We start from the raw sequence: 21,915 nt of genomic DNA on the forward strand, positions 1-21,915 counted from the left end.
ACGAAATATTTATAGTTAAAAAGCAGTGCGTTAGGACCACTCGGGAAGGACCCAGTTTTTGTCACCCTCCTAAATTTTATTACAGAGTTACAATAACAAATAAGGTTATTATCTTTTGTTAACATTATTGTCATGAATTGAAACACCTAAACTGCTTTCATAGTTTTTGTCTAAGAGTTTGCCCGAGGATAGAACGTTAAGCTTTGTCATCAAATTTCGTAACTATTGAATTTATTTCTGGATTTCAGGAGAAAATTATTTTCATTTCAGTTTTTTTTTTAATTAATTTTTTTTTATTGTTTTTCTTTGCTTTTTTTTCGTGTGCTTGCTCGGCTTGATTTTGGAGCGAATTTCGTATGATAGTTTAAAATATTTGGCAACGTTTAAGATCGTTACAGCTGCACTTTTTTTTTAATATGTATAGATTTTTACAAATGAAAAATTGTAAAGGCCTTGTTTTTCGACTCATAAAGACAATTTTGTAAATTACATAAACGTGTTTTTGGAATTTTTGCTCAGTTTTGTAAAAATTTTGTAAGTTGAAATATACATGGAAGTCAAAAATCAATAAAACAATCCTATAGCCGTTAATTTTGGTCCAAAAAAATTATAAATTTTCACTCTAGAAAATCAACTAAGACATTATTACAAAGACTTGCTGTAGCTCAAATAAAGACACAGCAGACAAACAGACAGAATTTTGGTATATATATTTTTTTTTTCGGATTCCGTAATGCCACCTCCAATTTTCATCTAAATTTTACGAACAACTTGCCCCATTTTATAATAATAACATCACTGATTTGATTAATATTTACCTAATACCTTCTTGAAGGATGAAGTTTTCACAATGTTTGACGTTTGAGTACCTTTTCCAATAGACAAGATAGTTTCTTCATAGTTTTACGACCCATATACAACTCTCGTCGATCGATAGATGGTCGGAAGTATCAACGACGTCATTAATCAGTAAAACTTGAATTCAATTATTTTGCAGACACACATATTTTCCAATAACATTGAGCTGAATTGAATTAGTTGTCATATCAAAAGGCAGTAGGAATACAATATTACACACTCATACTTCAAAATTCTTCGTTTCCATTAGTTATGGCATAAATAATATAAAACAAAAAAAAAGATGATACATTGCGTTTTTTTGCCGTAAGGTCATGATATAAATCAGTTTCCCAACGACAGACATTCAAAACCACATTCATATCCTTTGGGCTCTTTCACCATTATAGTGTCCTGGTCATTTTCTCTCGAGAATGACCTTTCATCACTAAGCATATCTATGTCATAATTATATCTTTTTGCATACAAAACTAAGGCAGGGATAAATCCATAATCCTGGCGCCAGTATCCTTTTGTGTGGTGTCTCTGAATAAAACATAGAAAACACAAAGAAAAAAAAAATTATAAATCTCATTCAGGTATGTTGACACTAGGATAAAGGACATATACGAACAAGGATTCGATTACGAAATGACACAAACGTCACACTATTCTATACTTGACCCGAGGCGGCAACGACCGACCTATGTCGATGATGTGCGATGGTGATGTTGAAGATATTGATGGAAGAAATGTGAGATGCGTGATGATTGTGTGGTTGGGAAATCAGAACAAATCTTGTCTATATTTCTGTGTGTCGTTGGAAAGGATAATCTTCTAGTTTCACCAAATTTGGTTTCATGTCGAGAAACGATAATGATCCAATCTAAGGATCAGACAATATTCTAATTTTTTTGTTTTTCGTTACTCTTTGTTTCTATTAATGTTTGTGTGAATGAAAATATTTTGTGGATTAGAGTTGAGTTATAGACGGGGGCGCCAGTTCAGCGAGACACTATTCAACATAGGTATAGATTTTTTCGAACAATATGGAAAGGTGAGAAAATATATTTCTCAGACGGTAGTTATCGATGGTCATTAGAGGGCGTGGGATTTAAGTATTTGTTCTTTTGTATTGTACTTAAGTTAGCGCCAGGCTTAGAAGAGACTTACCAGTTATGACTTATGAGTGCCTCTGATTAGGATGAAAAATGTCTGTGGTAGCTGATTTATATGATAATATTTGAAAAATTTGTTCTTCTTAAAGTTTTTAACCTTTTTTTTTTGAAATAGCCTACAGGTAGGTACCTACCTAACCCTGAATTAGAATTATTTTTATTGGAGGTGAATTCAAAAATTTCGAAACTTGTTCATGTAAATTTACATCAAGTTAGAATACTCCCTCAAAAGCCGATTCAAGTCCTCCAAAATCAAATTTTTGATTGCTTGTTTTAAAACTCTTTTTGGGTTGAAGAAATTATTGTTAAACAAATTAATTTTTCACAAAAAAAAAATTGAAATAGGTATGTAGGTACCATTGACATTTTTCAACTTATTTCCTAGTTGTTTTTAAATTATGGTAAATTTTACAGGTAAAATAGTACAAAAAATCAATAAACAAAAAAAATTATTACCCTCATGAAACTTGGCAAAAAGTATGCTTTTGGAACCAAGGATCAAAAGAGTCTATATAAAAAAATGTGTTGAAGGGTGTTGACAAAAATTGTTTGTGGAATGTAATCATACGACACATGTTATTGCGTTATTTTTTGAAGCTAAATATAATAACATAGGGCAAGTGGGTGCAAGACCGCCCCTTTAGTGTTAAACCGTCTTAAAAACCGTCTTGGATTAAAATAAAGTGTTTTGTTTATTCATTAATTTTGATCTTTTTTGTAGAAAACTTCATCGTTAAAAAAAAAATAATAAAATACTGAACAAAAAATAATAAGTTTTTAAAAAAACATCAATCAACTTCTGTTGACAATAAAACCGTTTTTATCTTAAAATATGGAATCTTTTTGCAATAATCACAAACGTATGCTATATTGTCATCGGTTCCGAACTTTTATTACAAAAAAAGAAATAGTTAAGACTTTTAAATATTTCATTTAATGTGTTTTTGTGATGAAAAATCACAAAATTTACTATAACTTTTCGGGATTTCAACCAAACTTGCTTATACTTACAGACATAATCGATCTAACTAGAAGCCATTTATTTTATACTAAAAGTCCTGCCAATTAATTTTTTTTGTTTTTCATATAACATAGTACAAAAACGGTCTTGTCCCTATAGGTGGGACAAAATTAAAAAAAATTAGTATGTAATAATAGTGGCATCATATTGAAATTCAGTAATTATGTTACTTTTGAGATTGGAAACAAGAAGTGTCTATAAGAATATAATGGTTAAAAGAGCAAGTTAAAATCAGTTTTTACAAAAATTTAAAAACAATTTTATTTTAAAATAAAAGCGATTCATGCAAGCGAATTTAAATTACAAGCAAAACTACACGAAAGCAAATAAAAGAAAAGTATTTAAATTCATTAAAAGACAAGAACTTATTCTTATGAAATCTTTATTAAGACTTGACATTTCATTGAAACCAGACTTATCTGTTGAAAATATTTATTACGACTAACTTAAATTCTACTGCGAAACATAATCAGAAATCAATAATACTTTGAAGCTTTGAATAAGCTTTTTAAATAAAAAAAAGAGGTTGTCTGTAAAGTCGGTTTACGGACGATGATTTTACGTGATAACGTCGTCAGAAAACAGGTTGTTGAAGCGTTTACTTTTTTGAAACAATCATAATTTACAAGAAAAAGCTAACCAAAAATACCTTTTTTATTTTCTCATTACCTATATTAATTTTTTTATTTTAAAAGCTTACAAAAAAAATTATGCAATTTAAAAGCCAAGTATTTATTCTTAAGAATAAAACCATTTTAAAAAAATTTTCACAATGCGCAAAAAGTATAAAAATAATTTATTGAAAAAAATCATTTCCATCAAAAAAAGCAAAAAAAAAACATGAATTTTTATCTTCTCACGTCATTAATTCCATTTTTTTCCCTAATGACCTATAAAAAATTACCATCTGAAAGCTTATTGTCTTAGCTCAAAATATATATATATCGATCAGGTCTATGAGACATCTACAAAAGAGCTAGAATTTTTTAAACTCCATGAAATTTCATCAAAACAAAAATCAAAAAAAAATTTATTTTTATGTTCTCAGGCTATGGAATCAATTGTTTTGTTTGACAACCTATATATATATATACCATGTGAAAGCTTATTATTTCACCTTTCATATGACGTATCAATCTCATTTCAAAGATGCCTACAAGAGAAGTAAGAATTTTTTAAAGTCAACCATGTCGAATTTCCAGAATGAGATTACGGTACTTCCAACACTGGTGGCTGTTCGGGAGGCAACAGATCTCCACAGGTGTTTTGAGGTTTTTCGTAAGTTTCTTGAACTAACATTGTGTAGCTTGTAGTTAGTCTATCGTTATGAGTGGTATACTAAATAAAAGGTAATTGTATCAGGATGCTCATAAATGTTTAATAAAATTTCTATAAAAAATTATAACCTGTTGAATTCTAAAATTTTATTTTACCGTTATCTCAAAATTGTGTTTACGAAAATGATTCAAACTTCGCACACATTTAGTCGTCATGGTCTATCAATACTCTATACCTATATTTTATTCCTGTATCTATTAAAGAAAAAAAGATAAAAATAAAAAACGATGAAAATCGGTTGAAAACGGTAAAAAAACGTGTTTTTTAAAAACTTGTTTCTTCCGTTATTCATCTGGAGCTGCAGCCTAAACGAGTGAAGTGATTTTCTTCAAACTTGGTAGTTAGCAGTTTTTGGTGATTCCCTAGAGGGGAAATTGAAATTTTTTTTTTATGACCAAAACTAACGGTACCTGCCATATAACGGAAATAGAAAAGTTAATTTTTTTCAAAAACGGCTCTAACGATTTTGATTAAAATTTTTGTGTGTAGTACTACACATAAGAGCCAACTTTTTAAATAAAAAAATATTTTTTGTACCGTTATTAAAGGTACCTGTCATAGAACGGGTTTTTTCATTTCTGAATATCTCGTACAAAATTAACCCGAAAATTTTTATACAAACGTGTGTAAGTAAAGATAATATTAAAAATTTAGAAAATTTTCAAAAAACGCATTTTTGGATTTTTAAAAAATATTTCAAATTTTTTTTTTGAAAAATCAATTTTTTGAAAACGGATCAATGAAAAATTTTGAAATTTAGTTTTTATGTGTAAATTAATTATTTCTTGAAAATGGTATACCAACTTTTTATTTGAAAAATGTTAAAAAATTTTTATACATAAAAAATTATTTTTTTTAAAAAACTCCTACAATTTTCGAAAATTTTTTTCTAAAAATACCTTTTTATACAAGAAATAAAATGGCATATTTGTTTTTTGTTTTAAGATAATTTAAAACGGAGTTTAATTAATTATAAAAACAGATTTAATTTTTTTATACTACTTATAAAATTTCTTCAAAATATCAAATTTTAAATTTCTTGAATAAAAAGCTTTAACATTATAGTTACTTTAAGCATAAGAGCAAGTACGTGCGACCCCAGTCGTGCAATTTATTTTGTTATTCATTTTGTCATAGCATGCCTTTTTGAAATGTTTTTGAGCAACAAGCTTTTATTTTAGATAATAATTATGATTTGCAACTTGTGAGTAGGTATGTATTTCGCAAGAATTTCGTTGACCGTGGAGACCGATGAAAAATTTCGTTTCTCAACAGAAAAAATTAAAAACCGAAGTATCAGCAGCAAATATATATTTTTTTTTTGGTTTTCAGACATGATTGTAATCTAATTCGCATGAAAATTAGTTTCTACACTTCACAACGTAAAAGAGTTTCATCGACACCTTCCATCTTTTTATGTAAAATCTTATGTATGTAGCCATTGTATAAAGTTATGTTGTGTTAGTTATAGTGGCATTTAAACTTAATTTATTATTTTATTTAATCTTAACTGTTAAAATGGTTTTTTTTCTTATACCTATATTCATTTCCATCTCCTTAAGTCAGCTAAATATACTTAAATTCATATAAAACTTCCCACGCAAATCACTTGCTCACATCGTCTGACTTTTTAAATGTCCATTATAATCAGAAACTACCGAAACTTTCCACATACGAAAATAATAAAAAAAAAATTAAAAATTCCCATACATAAAAATCATAAAAATGATGTATTTTGGACATTAGTTTAACTAAGCCTGAAACTGGAATACACTGACACATATATCATGCAAAATGTGATTATTTCATTTGACCATTGTTTTAGCGACGCATTTTCACACGCTTAACTCATATTTTGTCTATTATTTTCTTATATGATTTCACATACATATCTATGTCCAGTTCAGGTGGTGGAAGAGGCTATTATTATATTTTTGAATGAAAATGACCCCTTTGTAGAGGAATTAAATGACAATAGAGAGAGAATTCAACGAGGTGTTTTTCTTCTTTTTTTTTTGATAATAAAACACATCTATTTTGTAGATCAAAACATTCTGATATCAAAGATGAAGAAAGCTTTAAAGAAAGTAACAAATAATAAAAAAAAAAACGGAAAAAAAACACGAAAGAAGAACAAAACTAGAACAAAACCAAAAAAAAAAAATCTCTTGTGAAACGAAAAAGATGAAGACACGAAAAGATACTCTTGATGTAAAGATTGAGGATGAATTTCGGTCATTTGAAAAGATAGCCATCGAATGCGTGCGGAAGACTTTTTTTTTTGTTTTCTTCGGTTCTCGATGTAAAGGTCATTCATGATGGGGAGATTGTTATCAAAATTTGAAAATTCTCACCCTCACTTTGTGTGTAGCTGTGTGCAAGAGTTAATTATCATTTTTAAACATAAATCGAGAATTCATTGTTGTAATATAAAGATAATATCCAAAGAAATGATTGTTTGTCATGTTTCGCATATATTGATATATATTACGATGACGTAATATTTTCAAAGTTGTTTTCTTCGACATTGGTAATTTAGTGAATCATAAAATTCCAAAATAACAGGTTCCTTTCCATATAACGAAATTAAAAAAATTCTATAAATATTTTTTTTTTTTTCAAAAACCATTTTTTAATTAAAATTTGTGAGTAATTTTGCAAATAAGACCCTATTTTTGAAACGGAACCTGAAATATTGTCGTTTATTTGGATTTTGGTTTTGTAATTCTCATAAGTAAATGACTCAGCTGCCACTAACGATAGTATTTAAGTAGGTACCAGCTACCTAACAGTAGTATTTAGATTTTGTAAAATTTTCAAAAAACCCTTTTTTACTTGCGATATAGGTACTATATATCAAGTTAATGCATTCGTACAAAAAAAAAAGTTGAAATAACATTTTTCCATGACATTACGATGGTAGACAATGCCAAAAAAGTGGGTCCCGGAAGTCCGTCTGTCTGTCTGTCTGTCTGTCTGTATAAGGAGCTACAGCCTAAACGGATGGACCGATTGACTTCAAACTTGGTATGTACCGTTATTTGGCGACTTTCCAGAGGGGTTTTTGGAATTAATTTTTTTCGACCAAAAATAACGGTACTTGTCATATACCGATTTTAGTAAAATTGAAATATCTCGAAAACGGCTCCAACGATTCAAATGTTAGTTTTAAGCTGAGGTCTATTTTTCAATGAAAAAATTTTTTTTTTGAAAATCATTATTAACGGTACCTGCCATAGAACTGTTTTTTTTCAAATTCGAATATCTCTGAAACTTCTTATTCGATTTCAACGAAACTTTTTGTGAAGAAGCATTTATATAATTTAAATATAAACCAAAAATTGAATTTCCAAAAAAGTAATTTTTGGAGTTTTAAAAAATTTTTTTTGAAAAGTCAAATTTTCGAAAACGGGACATTGAATTTTTTTGAAATTTTGTTTTTAGATGTTGATTAGTGATTTCTACAAAATGGCATTACAATTTTATTTTAAAACTTTTATTCCAAAAAATTATTTATAAAAAATTGTTTTTTTAAAAAACGGCTCTAACGATTTTGAATTTTTTTTTTCTAAAAATGCACGTTAATATATCAATCAAAACTGCATACTTGTTTTGGAGGGAAATTTAATTTCAAATTTTATTTTATTTTTTTTTTAAACGAATTTTATTTTTTTTTTTCCAAATTTCTATATAAAAAGTCTTAAAAATGTAAGCAACTTTAACTCCAAGAGCAAGTTCGTGCGACCCAGTCGTGCATTTTATTTAATTTTGTTTAGGTTGAAAAATTTCAAAAAATGTTGTTTAAAAAACAATATTTTGAATTTTTTCTCAATTTCGTTTTTAAGTGTTGAGAAATATTAGATGGTCGTTTTTTTAGGTATAATTTTAAACATTTTTCAAAAAAAGAAAATTTAATTTTTTTTTTAAATACAAAAATTGTTTTTTTTTTAATTCACATATGTTAGGGTGGTTCTTATGTGAGACATTCAGTTGGATAACTGCCATCCGGTTGGATATGTTGAGAAACAATTTTCTTATTTTTTTTATAAATACCTATATTATATCTATCATAATTATACAGGGTGTCCCAAAAGTAATGGATCAAACGAAGTATGCTGATAGGGGATCTTAAGGGCTCTCAGAATTTGGTATCTTGTTCATCCCAAATCCTTACGGTTTTCGATTTAATGCAATTCTTGTGAAATTTTGAAAAATCCCTACTTTGCAACAGTATTTTGCTTCCTGCTGCCATTATTGATTTTTGTTTTTTACAATTCTTTTACTAAAACATTGACAAATAATTAGGAACAATTAATTAATCAAAATGTTTTTTATTCCATACACCATTTCGCTGCAAATTAACTAACAGTTTCAAGTTTTATAAAAAATCAATTTTTAACTTTTATTTGAGAGCAACACCGCAAACAAAATTTCTACGGTGTGAGAATGGTTTATTATTTCAAAAAGTTGCCCAGTTATTGTAGTTTTCAAAAATGTATAAAAGTTTCCAAAGGTGCTGTTAGATCGCAAAATATTACAATTTGAATTCAACAAAACAGGGTTTTTCAAAGCAAAAATACAAACAAAAATAGAGGCTTTTGTTCAAAGAAAAATAAACAAATAACAGCTCGAGAAAATGTGTTTATTTTTGCTTGTTTTTTGTTCTGAAAAACCCTGTTTTGTTGAATTCAAATTGTAATATTATGCGATCTAAGTTCAACTTTGCAAACTTTTATAAATTTTTGAAAACTACAATAACAGGGCAATTTTTTAAAATAATAAACCATTCTCACACCGTAGAAATTTTGTTTGCGGTGCTGCTCTCAAATAAAAGTTAAAAATTGATTTTTTATAAAACTTGAAACTGTTAGTTAATTTGCAGCGAAATGGTGTATGGAATAAAAAATATTTTGATTAATTAATTGTTCCTAATTATTTGTCAATGTTTTAGTACAAGAATTGTAAAAAACAAAAATCAATAATGGCAGCAGGAGTCAAAATACTGTTGCAAAGTAGGGATTTTTCAAAATTTCACAAGAATTGCATTAAATCGAAAACCGTAAGGATTTGGGATGAACAAGTTACCAAATTCTGAGAGCCCTTAAGGTCCCCTATCAGCATACTTCGTTTGATCCATTACTTTTGGGACACCCTGTATACCATATAAGAACCACCTCAATGTATATCTTTTAAAAATATTTTTATAGGTGACGTTGAAAAATCTCGTTTCAAAATTTTAATATCTACTAAAAATTTAAGCGCAATAAATACCTATCGTGAACAAAATTTATCAATTTTTGTTCTCATTTTTATTGCGGACACTGCGGACAGTTTAGTATAAAAAAACCTAAAATATTTAAGGTACATAATTTAAAAATTCAAAAAAACAAAATTTTTGATAAACTAAACGCTGTCCGTACTACAAAAATGAAAAGAAAATTGAGAACTTCTTTTTGACAAAAATTTAACTATATTTATTACACCAAGAAAAAAGACCACCTACAAACCAGCGGATTTATGCATGGTTTTTTATTTGAAAAAAATGTAGCTCAGCTAAATTTCAATTTTGAAGAACACTTTTCAAAATCGATCTTTTCTGTTGAATCAAAATGGGTGAGTTCAGATGCACTTATTGAAGACCATGATTCTTTGCGAGGTTTTCTTAATTTATTGCTCGTTAGAAAAAAGAAATGTCAAAAAAAAAAAACTCGATTTAAACCCAGAAGCCAAAATCAGTGACAGTTAATCTCACTAACATTTGCTGCTGGATAAATTAAATTAAACACTGTAAAGTTTTTGTCGGTGTATTGATTTGTTAAAACGCACATCGCTACAAATACTTAGCATTTTAGTGAAAATGTGAAATTTTTCCCATACAAGAATTCTAGTTTTTATAAGCATTATTAAGTGCACCTGTCACCTAGGTACAAAAAATTTAAGTTTTATATTTAATGTTAAAAATAAAATGTTCGAAAAAGAATTAAAAAAAAGTAACGAAAAACAATTAATTTTTAAAACAGAATGCAATTTATAGAAATGGTATAAATTGTATTACAATTTGGCTTCAACTTTCACAAATTTAAGCCACAAAATCTTTCAGGTGCTCATATAAAATTGATGAAACATAAAAAAAAAAAACAAAAAACATAGCAAATGAACTTTTTCGTATCGAAATTGAAGAAAAGCCAATAACATAGACTAATTTGAATAAATTTAGACAGAGAATAAAAAAAAAGACAAAACAAAATCAAGAAACTTTCTTACTCAAATACTAAAAAACTTTGAAAAAAATACCTACATAAATAAATGGTGTCCTTTTTTTCATGTATAGGTTTCTATACATTTATCCTCTGTTAAGGACAACATTTTCAGAACAATTGGAATGTTGTTGTTTTTTTTTCTTTTAATTTTATTTCATTTCTTCTTTCTTCTGTCGGCGACAATATCATCCGCCAACACAGTCTCGGACAGAAAAAAAGGAATAAAATAAAAACGGATTGTTCTATCCTCTCGGTAACTTGGCCAGAAAGTACCTACAAACATACCTACTTCTTCAATTCATCCTCGCAACATAACCCGCGAAAGCAAACGCGAAAATTAATTAAAACATTTTATTTTCACTTCGCCAACCGTCTCTCTCATCTTCAACCCATCCATCCAACGAAGAAGGTTGAACAAAAAAACAAAACAAAACAAAAAAAAAAAAAAATGGTAGAAATGATATATCAGAGAAGGGTGTTCTATTCCATACACCACCCCGCCTTATCATCTCATATATGTATGTATGTATTCCCCAAGGATCTTTTTTCTGAACCAGCCAAAAAGTGGGGTTAAGGTAAGGATTTTCAAAATTTATGTACTCGCTCCCCATACGAGCGAAGAAATATCACACGACCAAATCCCCCAATAAGAAAAAAGGATTCATGTGCAGTCAAACTTACATATACCTACATATATTCGTACATATATCTCTCCATAATGTACCGTTGGAAATAAAATAAAAATAAAATATCTTTACGTAGAAGAAGAAGAAGTAAAAGAAAAACAGAGTGAAACATTTTGTGTTACCCAATTGTGTAATGTTTGTTGCGCCCATCACCACCCCCTCACCCCTTAGAGATCCACCATATCCCACACCACGACCACCCACTTTATAGCTTGTGTATCTCTCTCTCTCGGTATACATGAGTATGTGTATCCTTGCGAGGACACCGACGATTCGACTCATATAGGAGTGGAATTTTTCCAACCAGTCCCGATCGTCAGCGTCATCGTGTCCTTGTCGTTTTCATTCCCACATAACCCCAACAAACAAAGCATACACTGGTTTGGCTGGAGTTTGTTGTTGTTGTTGTTTAGAGCTCTCGCATAGAGAAGTCGTCCTGGCACTGCTGGGCTGCCTTTTTATATATGTCACATACAATTTAGATACATTATATCCGCTGCCGCGTGCTCATACTCCCGCGCATATGCGAAATTTAGCACATAACCATATATTTCGTTCTCCCTTTCACCTAAAAGCTTATATGTGTCTCTATTTCTCTCCCCGTCCTGCTTTAACTCATTCTCTGTGTTTCTTTTTCACTCTTTAGAATTTTTCTTAATATTCGTTGTGGGGTGGAGAGGGGGGCTGCTTTTGAGGGAATGATGATACATGTACATACCTCATTCCAAAAAAAAAAAAAAACTGAACCCCATCGCGGTGTTAGCGGGAAAAAAGGACATCAAAATACTCATACAGAGAAGAGAAAAAATCACATACAAATACCATCACACATATCATTTATACTACCCCTTGCTTATGTTTTGCGAAGGGGGGCAAATAGAAATGTAGAAGGGTGCGATGTTTTATGAGAAATAAATGCGCACGCGAGAGAGTAACTTTCACTTTTTCTCTATTTTTCTAATCGAACTTTTCACAATATCCTTTTGGAACTAAATCATCAACTCTTTTGAGGTTCGAACGTAGTTGGGGGTGGTGAGCTTAAAGCTTTTTTTCATTTCAATATTTTGCTTCAATTAACAGAGGACATGGAATGTCCTTTTTTATTTCAATTCTTTATTAGGTACCTACAAACTAATGTTTTTTTGTTTATTTTTGTTTCGGAAAAGGGGTGTCCTGTTTGTAGGATCCTTTTCTAAACACTCGCGCAACTCCTCATCAGATTGGAATTGATATCGCATCCTTTTTTAAGTAAGTCCTCATACATTACACACATGTGCACTGAGTACAAAACAAAAATGAGAGCAATAAAAAAATGAAAAACACACTACTATACACAAATCTATAGTGATAAAAACTATTCACATATTCACATACACTTGGGGAGTATCCTTTTTCTCGTATGTCGTGTATGTTGTCGTCTACACACTCGTGTCCATTTTGGCTGCTGCCGCTTGATAATTTCGACCGCGCAAGGACATTTTTTTTTTTTGATTTTGGTTGGTTTTAATGCCGAGAAAATTTTTCATCCGCGAAACACTTTCGATAAATAATGTCCAGTTCCGTTTTTGGTAGTGTCCTTTAGTTAACTGAAAGAAATTTCCCTTTAGCGAGAAATTTGCTGTCCATCGTTGGGAATGACGACGCCAAACGACGACGACGACGACGATGGTGATAGCAAAAAGGCGAAGATTGTGGGTGGTGGAGTGAAAGTTAAGGGGGAAGGCTATCCTGGCCGAGGTAGAGTATAAGGTAGGTATACCTTATCGGACATTCATCCGAAGGGAGCGGCCAGAACAATAGATAGTCGCCGCCGCCGTTGCCATCCATTGCCGTCGCCACTAACCAGTATTGTGTTCTTTTTTGTAGGTTTTGTATGTAAGTACCTATATATTTTAGTGCGGTGGTGTCCGGTATAACTTGCAGCAGCTGTTTGGGGTATCCTGAATCCAGACCCAGTGTCGTCCTGTTTTGCCTGTCCATTTTTTTTTTTTTGGTTGTGATGGTCGGTGGCGGCTGAGCTGGACTTACCTACCTTCTGTTGGCCGAAAACAAGAATAAGAACACAGAAAAGACAGAATGATTAAGAAAAATGGAAAGAAAGAAAAATACAAAAAAAAAATGAAACACGTGGCACACTATAATGTCCCTGCAAAAATTTGGTTGTAGTAGTGTTGACCGAAATTGGGAGCTTTTGTATTTTTTTTTTTTATTGTTGTGAGAAGACAGATGGGTTGGTTTTTTTGTTTTGCATTGGAATGTAACGGACAAGCGCGTCATAGAAATGCCGACGGACTGGACATCATAAATCTTTTGTAACTTCTTTTTTTGTTCTTCTTATAACACGATAAAAAAAAAAGAAATAATGGGAAAAGATATTTTTGACAGTTTAAGAAATCCATATTTATAAGACTTTAAAGTTTGAACAATGTTTTGTTGCCTTAAAAAACAGATAGGTAAAGTAAAAGATATTGAGGGTTGTTTTTGAGAAAGGTAGGTGACTATGGATATTTAAGATTAAATTTGAAGTAAATTTATTAAAGATTGGTAGCTTATTTACATTGTCCGTTTGGCGAGTTTTATTATTTTTTTGTTTTTTGTTCGATACTTACAGCATCACATAGATCAGAATAAGAGTATTGTTTTAAGAACCGCGTTTGAGAATGTTAAAAGAGATAAAATAAAACTAGTTATGGCATATTCTACAAAATCCGTAGCAGTAGCTTTAACAATTTCAATTTGTTATGCTTTCTATCCTAACAACATACCAATAAATCAGTTCGATGCAATTTTTAACGGCCTTCATGACAATATAGAAGAATTCCCTACGACTTTTTTTTTTAATCAATGAAATTGGCATACGAACATCGCAAAATTATCAGTTTTCCCCAAAAGTATAAGAAACCGGTGCACATGTGCATATGAACGTGCAAATGATGATTATTGCACGTCCATTTCTTGACGAATAGTCTTACAATAAAGGGTTTTTTTTTATGGAGAATATGAAAAAGCTGCCAATTTTTTTTTTATTTGGAATAGTAGCTTCAAAATGGCTGACAGGATAAGCGTTTTAATAGAATTTTCTTTTAAAAACAGTTTATAAGCTACAAACTTGGCTAACAAATAAAAAAATCAAAAATTTTGAAAACAGAATCCAAAATGTGTGAAATTTGTAAAACACAAATTTAGACTTGTTATTACGCTATTTCATGGATTTTTCTTTAAATTAGCACAATTTCAACTTTTCTTCTTTTTATTTTCATAACTTTTTTTTTATTTTGGAGCTATATTGTTGCCAACTATGTTTTAAAGTTAATATTAAAATAACATGATACAATAATATATTGAAAATCTTCAAAATAGCCGCTCAAAGAAGAAGAAATGCTCAGGAGATCTGTTCGCCAAAGTTTATTAACAATGCTCAAGGCCAACTACTTGTGGAAAACGAAGAAATCCTCCACAGGTGGCGACAGTATTGTGACGAACTTCTAAATGAACAATTTCCAAGGGTACACTTTCCAATAGCTTCACCTAACTTAAGCGAAGTATCCGATGTCACAGTCGAAGAAGTTAGTGAGGCTGTAAAATACTCCAAAAAGGGAAAAGCTGTTGGGCCAGACGAAATACCCTCAGAGTTTTGGAAAAAGATGGGAGACATCGGGTCTAGATGGCTCATGGTTCTTGTTTCCAAGCTTATACGAGGTGATCGAATGCCTAATCAATGGAGGGAAAGTTATCTTCTTCCAATATACAAAGGGAAGGGTGATACTCGAAGCTGTGATAATTACCGTTCGATTAAGCTGATGTCACACACCATGAAGATCGTTGAGCGAATCTTGGGTAGCCGACTGCGAAAAATATTAAGGCTATCTGATGACCAGTGCGGGTTTGTTGCGGGTAAATCAACCACAGATGCAATCCAGAGTATCAGAATCATTATGGAAAAACATCGAGATTCCTTGGAGGATTTGCATGTGGTATTGGTTGATTTTGAAAAAGCATTCGATCGACAACCACGAGATCTGATATGGGTGGCCCTCAGACAACGAGGAGTTCCGGAAACCTATGTGCGGATAATTATGGACATGTATGATGGAGCAGTTACTAAAGTAAGATGTGCAGCTGGAGTCACCGAAGAATTCGAAATCACAGTAGGTGTACACCAGGGAAGCGTCTTGAGTCCTCTGCTCTTTATTACCGTTCTTGATTACCTGCTCGAAGGCAAAGTGACGGACCCAAAAGTGCATCAGTTATTCTTTGCTGACAATGGAGCCATCATAAGTGAAGACCCGATATCCCTGCAACGAGCACTTGATGTATGGGTGGATGTTCTAGAAGGTAGTGGGTACCGCATAAGCGCGAAAAAGACAGAATACCTATGCTGCCCATTTTCTGATCCACACAGGCCTATTCCTGACATTTATTTGAATGGTGTAGTGCTTCCCAAGTGTGAAAAGTTTAAATATCTGGGGTCTATGATAAATAACGAAGGTACTTGTGATGACGATATCAATCATCGCGTAAGCGTAGGGTAGATGAAGTGGCGGGAAAATTCTGCTATCTTCTGCGATCGAAAAATGCCCCCTAAGCTGAAAGGAAGGCTCTACACCGCAGTTGTGCGTCCAGCACTCACATGCGGTTCACAATGTTGGACAATGTACAAAAAGTATGAGAGTAAGTTAACGGCAGCTGAGATGAAGATGCTTCGCATGACAGCAGGAGTAACAAAGCTTGATAGAATTAGAAGTACAAAGATCCGAGGAAGCCTTCATGTTAAAAATACCATCTCCCAAAAAATTGAACACGACCGACTCAGTTGGTATTGCCATGTTCAAAGGAGAGATCCTGAGAACCCCGTCAAAAAAGCAATATCATATAACGTTCCAACACGAAATAAAAAGAAAGGTAGGCCTAGAAACTCCTGGTACAAGCAAATGCAAAAACACCAGCATTCAGTTGGCCTCAGAAACGGAACAATACAAAACCGGGAGGCTTGCCGCCGATTTCTGAGGTCAACCCGGCGAACCCCACAGGCGGATCACTAGTGTGAAGCAGTAACGTGGGAAGGTTATGATCCCCTCGACATCGAGATCATAACAGCGCCGAGAAAAAGGAAGAAGAAGAAGAATAATATATTGAAAATCTATAATGTTCAATGAAACTGATCATTTTTTTCAGTAAACTTTTCTAATAGATTTCCTTATTCCAAAGCAAAAAAAATGTACGTGGTTACGTTTTTGAGATTTAATAAGTTCAAGATGGGTTTTAAGTCATAGACCTTTTTTTTATTTCGGATTTATATACAAAAATTGAATGGTTTCCGAAATTATACTTGGTTTGCATTCTTTGAATCTTATTAATCAGCTTTCTTCTCCTCTAATTTGGTCCATTGACAAAAGTTAATATTGATTTGTCAAAGCAAAAAATCTTGCTAATTTATATGGCGATTTAAAATTTATATGGGGATTCTAAAAAAAATTAAGGGCAATCGATTTAATGAAAAAATAAGAAATGAACAACCGGAAAGCAGAAACCGAGAGCAAATCCAAAAACAATTAATGAGGAAATATTTTTGGTTTTCGGTAATAGTTTATAAACGACAGGTTCGTAAATCCACGTCTAAAAGAGATTTGTACATAAGCATTTCATTAGTCAAATTAGATTTTGACTTTGCTGATATTTAAAACAGGACTTTTTGCATTTTTTAGTTCTTTTAAGTCTAAAATATATCAATACAAACTGAGGTAGGAAATAATTTCAATTTCAGTTTGTTGAAGAGTGAACGTGTGGAGGCAAAAAATATTCAGCCTAATATAACTAAGAAATTTAATGTTTAAAGTTTTGACCTCACTAATTGAGGAGGTGATTTTCAAAACCAGCTATCTGACCTGAAGGTAGTTTTGAGTAAAATGCAAAAAACCTTTACTTCGTAATACAGAAGATATAGAGCAAAATAATCTTCTACAAATTTATTCTTTACGAAATTTTAATACAACTAAAGTTTTCAAAAATAAATTGCACGACTGGGGTCGCACGTACTTGCTCTTATGCTTAAAGTAACTATAATGTTAAAGCTTTTCATTCAAGAAATTTAAAATTTGATATTTTGAAGAAATTTCATAAGTAGTATAAAAAAATTAAATCTGTTTTTATAATTAATTAAACTCCGTTTTAAATTATCTTAAAACAAAAAACAAATATGCCATTTTATTTCTTGTATAAAAAGGTATTTTTAGAAAAAAATTTTCGAAAATTGTAGGAGCCGTTTTTTAAAAAAATAATTTTTTATATATAAAAATTTTTTAACATTTTTCAAAAAAAAAGTTGGTATGCCATTTTGAAGAAATAATTAATTTACATATAAAAACTAAATTTCAAAATTTTTCATTGATTCGTTTTCAAAAAATTGATTTTTCAAAAAAAAAAAATTTTGAAATATTTTTAAAAAAACCAAAAATGCGTTTTTTGAAAATTTTCTAAAATTTTAATATTATCTTTACTTACACACTTTTGTATAAAAATTTTCATTTAAATCGGGTTAATGTTGTACGAGATATTCAGAAACGAAAAAAACCGTTCTATGACAGGTACCGTTAATAACGGTACAAAAAATATTTTTTTTATTTAAAAAGTTGGCTATTATGTGTCGTACTACACACAAAAATTTTAATCAAAATCGTTAGAGCCGTTTTTGAAAAAAATTAACTTTTCTATTTCCGTTATATGGCAGGTACCGTTAGTTTTGGTCATAAAAAAAAAATTTCAATTTCCCCTCTAGGGAATCACCAAAAACTGCTAACCACCAAGTTTGAAGAAAATCACTTCACTCGCTTAGGCTGCAGCTCCAGATAGAGACAGACACACAGACAGAATTGCCGGACCCACTTTTTTGGCATTCTCCATCATCGTAATGTCATGTAAAATTGTTATCTCGAGTTCGATTTTTTTTACGAATCCTAAACTTGCCCTATAGTACCTATATCGCAAGTAAAAATATATCTTAAGTCTTTATATTAAAAAATCCTTATTAAAAAGTCGGTATATCTGCTTTTGTAAGTATAATTGAATTATGTCTTCTTTTGGAAGTAAAAATATTTAAAAAATCTTCTTTTGCAGGTAAAATTTTTTCTAAACAAACGTTTATTAATATCATTTATAAATACATTTTTATAAATTAAATTTAATTAAAATGCGTTTCTGGATCGCACGTACTTGCTCTTGTAACTTGGAGTGTCTATTTTGGTTATTTGAATAGCTCTATATTTCATTTTTTTAAATGATAAGAAATAACAGTCTGCAAATTTTGAAAAAAAACACAATGCCATTTCCATTATCCAAATTTTTGAGAAAAACTAAAAACACAGATTCTTAAAATTATTTACTAAAACCCTTAAGTACATAAAATTTAATTAAAATCATTAGACCGTTTAGGTCCTAGCACGGTGTACAGATGGACGGAAGGAACTAAGTAATGACGAAAACTACTTTTGTAACTCCTCCAATACCGTAATGTGGCATTTTATCATACGCCAAATTGATATTTTTTATACTGAAGGCCTCTTCAGTGTTGGAAAGAACATTTTGCATAGGCCATTTTGGAAAAAACATTTGGTGTTCAATAGGCTGTTTTGGAAATAAAGTCGTTTTTTGACATTGAATAACTATCTCTGTGTGCTGTTTAGAAAATTATTTTTGATTGAATCAGACGCGCGTTGAAAAGACCTAAAAAATGACATGCATATCTCATTTTTTGATTTTTTTCCGATAGCTGGTATTGGAAATCAGCTCCTCATTTGTCGCCTTCATATTTTATACTTTCCGATCATTCGAAATTGAAATCATTTTAAAAAAGATAAATAAAAGTGTTTGTTTTTTATATGGACTATAATAAGTGACTGCGTAAATTTTTTTTTTTGATGAAATGAGATATTTTCATTGTAAATATTTTTAAAATATTGGTTTAATTTATCAATCGTTACATCGCACCTCACACGAATTTATGAGAAAAAGGCATTGCATAACGTGTGTTAAAATGACTGATTTTATTATTAGTTGAAAAAAAAATTGAATACTTTTTGCCAAAGCAATTAAACGAAAGAGCTGAGCAGCGAACTTGATTTTTTTTTTATTTTTATTCCTCACCTTTTAAACACAAATATAGCTTTAAAATATCAATAAGGTGAATCAAATTTTATTTTATTTTATTTTTACACCTAACCTAAGTTTAAGCAAAATTAGAGATTCACAGGAGACCTCTTTAGACACGTAAATCGTTGTTGAGGTTGAATTCTTCAGACTATTTTTTTCAAGGATAGGTACATACGTGATATGGTCTACGCAAATATATAAGTCAGTGTCAGTTGGTTTAGAATTGGAGTTTTTGCTAATCAACATTAACATAAAATGTCTAATGCTTCATTAAGAAGTAAACGATGCGAATTGATTTATCAAATCAAGTAAAAACATCATATTTTCCAACTTTATTATGTATTAAAGCTCGGAAAGCATTTATATTCTTAAGGTATCGTTGTTATTCTCCTTATGAAGTCAATGTTTTGTGTATTTTGTTCTTATTGAAAGGTTTTTGTTAATTATTATCTATAGAAAAGCTAACAAATGAATTTTTGTTTTGTTTTTTTAAGTTCTAGTTTTATTAAATTTTAAAAATAACTTTTCGTAGACATAATATCTTAAAATTCATCATCATTTTTCTGATTTTATTCAAGTAACCAAAGTCCGTAATGGTTACAAAGCATGATTTCATGATCTGCATGATTTACCGTCGCTAATATAATATAATTCTTCTTCTATGTTTTAAGAGTTACAAAATAGGTCAAACCTAATATTTATAAACTGAACATCTTTGTACCATTTATATTACCTAATTTAAAAAAAATGTATAGGTAATTCTGTAATAAAGAAATTTTGAAAATCCTTTGTCAACCTTTAAATTTAAGGATTTGATTCCTATTTAATCTTTTCAAAATGTGATATGTTATGGAAAAAGTGATTGTTATTTATTTATTGTTTTTTTTTTTTTTATATTTACACGGAATAAAATATTTAAATATTTACATCTGAACAGTTTTAGTGTTAATATTTTTTTTTTTTTTAATTGCAAATCTCTATAATTGCGGTACAACCCTTTTTTTCACATACGACCACACATTTAGTACACATGCGAGAACTTTTATTATTTCTCATTTTACCCCTTTTTTAATACAAAAAAAAAAAATAAAACAAGAGTATCTATATACCCCACTTTTATTACCAGATTCGCTTTCTCTCCCAAAAAAACAAGTAGATATCTCACTTTCCAATAAAAGAGAAAAATCATGCGCAGTAAAAAAAAATCCTTCCAGGACCAACAAAAAATCTCTAAACAACATTTAAATTCTACCGATTGAGAAACAACTAAAAAGAAAAACATTATAGCTACGCAGTTAGTTGACCTCGATGAAATTCTATTCACAAAAAAAAAAAAAAAAATAGAACCGACACCCCAACAATAGAAAACTACTACACAAAAACTAGATACCATATAGAAAATAGAACAAGGACCCCTAAATCAAAGATCCCATCATGAATTCATTAGCATAAATTCACATTCAACCGCACGTGAGCTCTATAGCACACAACTGACAACGACGCGGCAGTTTGCTTCAACCTCGATTTGAATTTGAATAGTGGATTGGAAAAAACGGAATTCGTCCTTTTTTTGCTGTGTTGTGTGTTGAAGTCGTCATTTACATACATCGGCAACGGCAGGATATGTTGTACAAATCGACTGTTAACCGTTTTATTTTTCTGTACTGTTGTACACACCGTCACTCTTTTCTATCTACCTGCACTATATGAGGGAAAAAAAGGCTTAGCTTATACTCATGTGTAATAGTGTGCGTGTAAAAGTCAAAAAAATGAATATTTTTCACATAAAATTTTCTAATATTGGAATGCGATAGAAATAGAAACAGTGTGTACAAATATGACACACGAGCTGCTGCCGCCGCGCTTCTTACCCTTACCTCACCTAAAGAGAGGGTTGGTCTCTTTAGTCCTTCGTCCTTTTTCCATGTGACAAACATACACCCGCCACTGCTGCTTTCTGCTGCCCCCACTGACACACGAGTCATGAATTTGTATACATGTGTTAGTGAGAGGATTGCTTTTTTGGTGTATGCGTGTGAGTGAGCAAGGATTAGGGGGTGGTGTGGAAGGTGTGTGTTTTGTTTTTCTCCTCATCACGTGAGAGCAAAACTGATGTGCCCGCCGCAACAGCCCAACAACTCTGCCAACCACCCCCCGACTCTGTGTGTACATAGAAAGTTTACTATACACACACCCCGTATATGAGTGGTGGGAAAAGTTGATATGTTGCTGTTGCGATTGGCGCAAGGATAAAAAAAAAAAACATAACACACAACAAGGAGCAAGGAGCGCAACAACAAACTCATACGTACGTATGACACATGTGCATGGTGCGGCGTTGGCGGTGGCTGTGTTCTATCGTATCGTTATACGGTTCTCTATATATGTGCGAAAAGAAGAAGAGTTGTGCGAGTTAACGGTAAAGAAATAACAACAACAACAAGGACATT

At 31.0% G+C, this 21,915-nt stretch overlaps 1 protein-coding gene across 2 annotated transcripts in view; it reads left to right on the forward strand.

The window, feature by feature from the left end:
• Positions 1-21,915, forward strand: part of LOC129919424 (protein jim lovell) — a 70,731-nt gene that overhangs the window by 11,726 nt on the left and 37,090 nt on the right. The window lies entirely within an intron of this gene.

This window comes from Episyrphus balteatus, chromosome 4 (genome assembly GCF_945859705.1).
Source record: "Episyrphus balteatus chromosome 4, idEpiBalt1.1, whole genome shotgun sequence".
NCBI lineage: Eukaryota > Metazoa > Arthropoda > Insecta > Diptera > Syrphidae > Episyrphus > Episyrphus balteatus.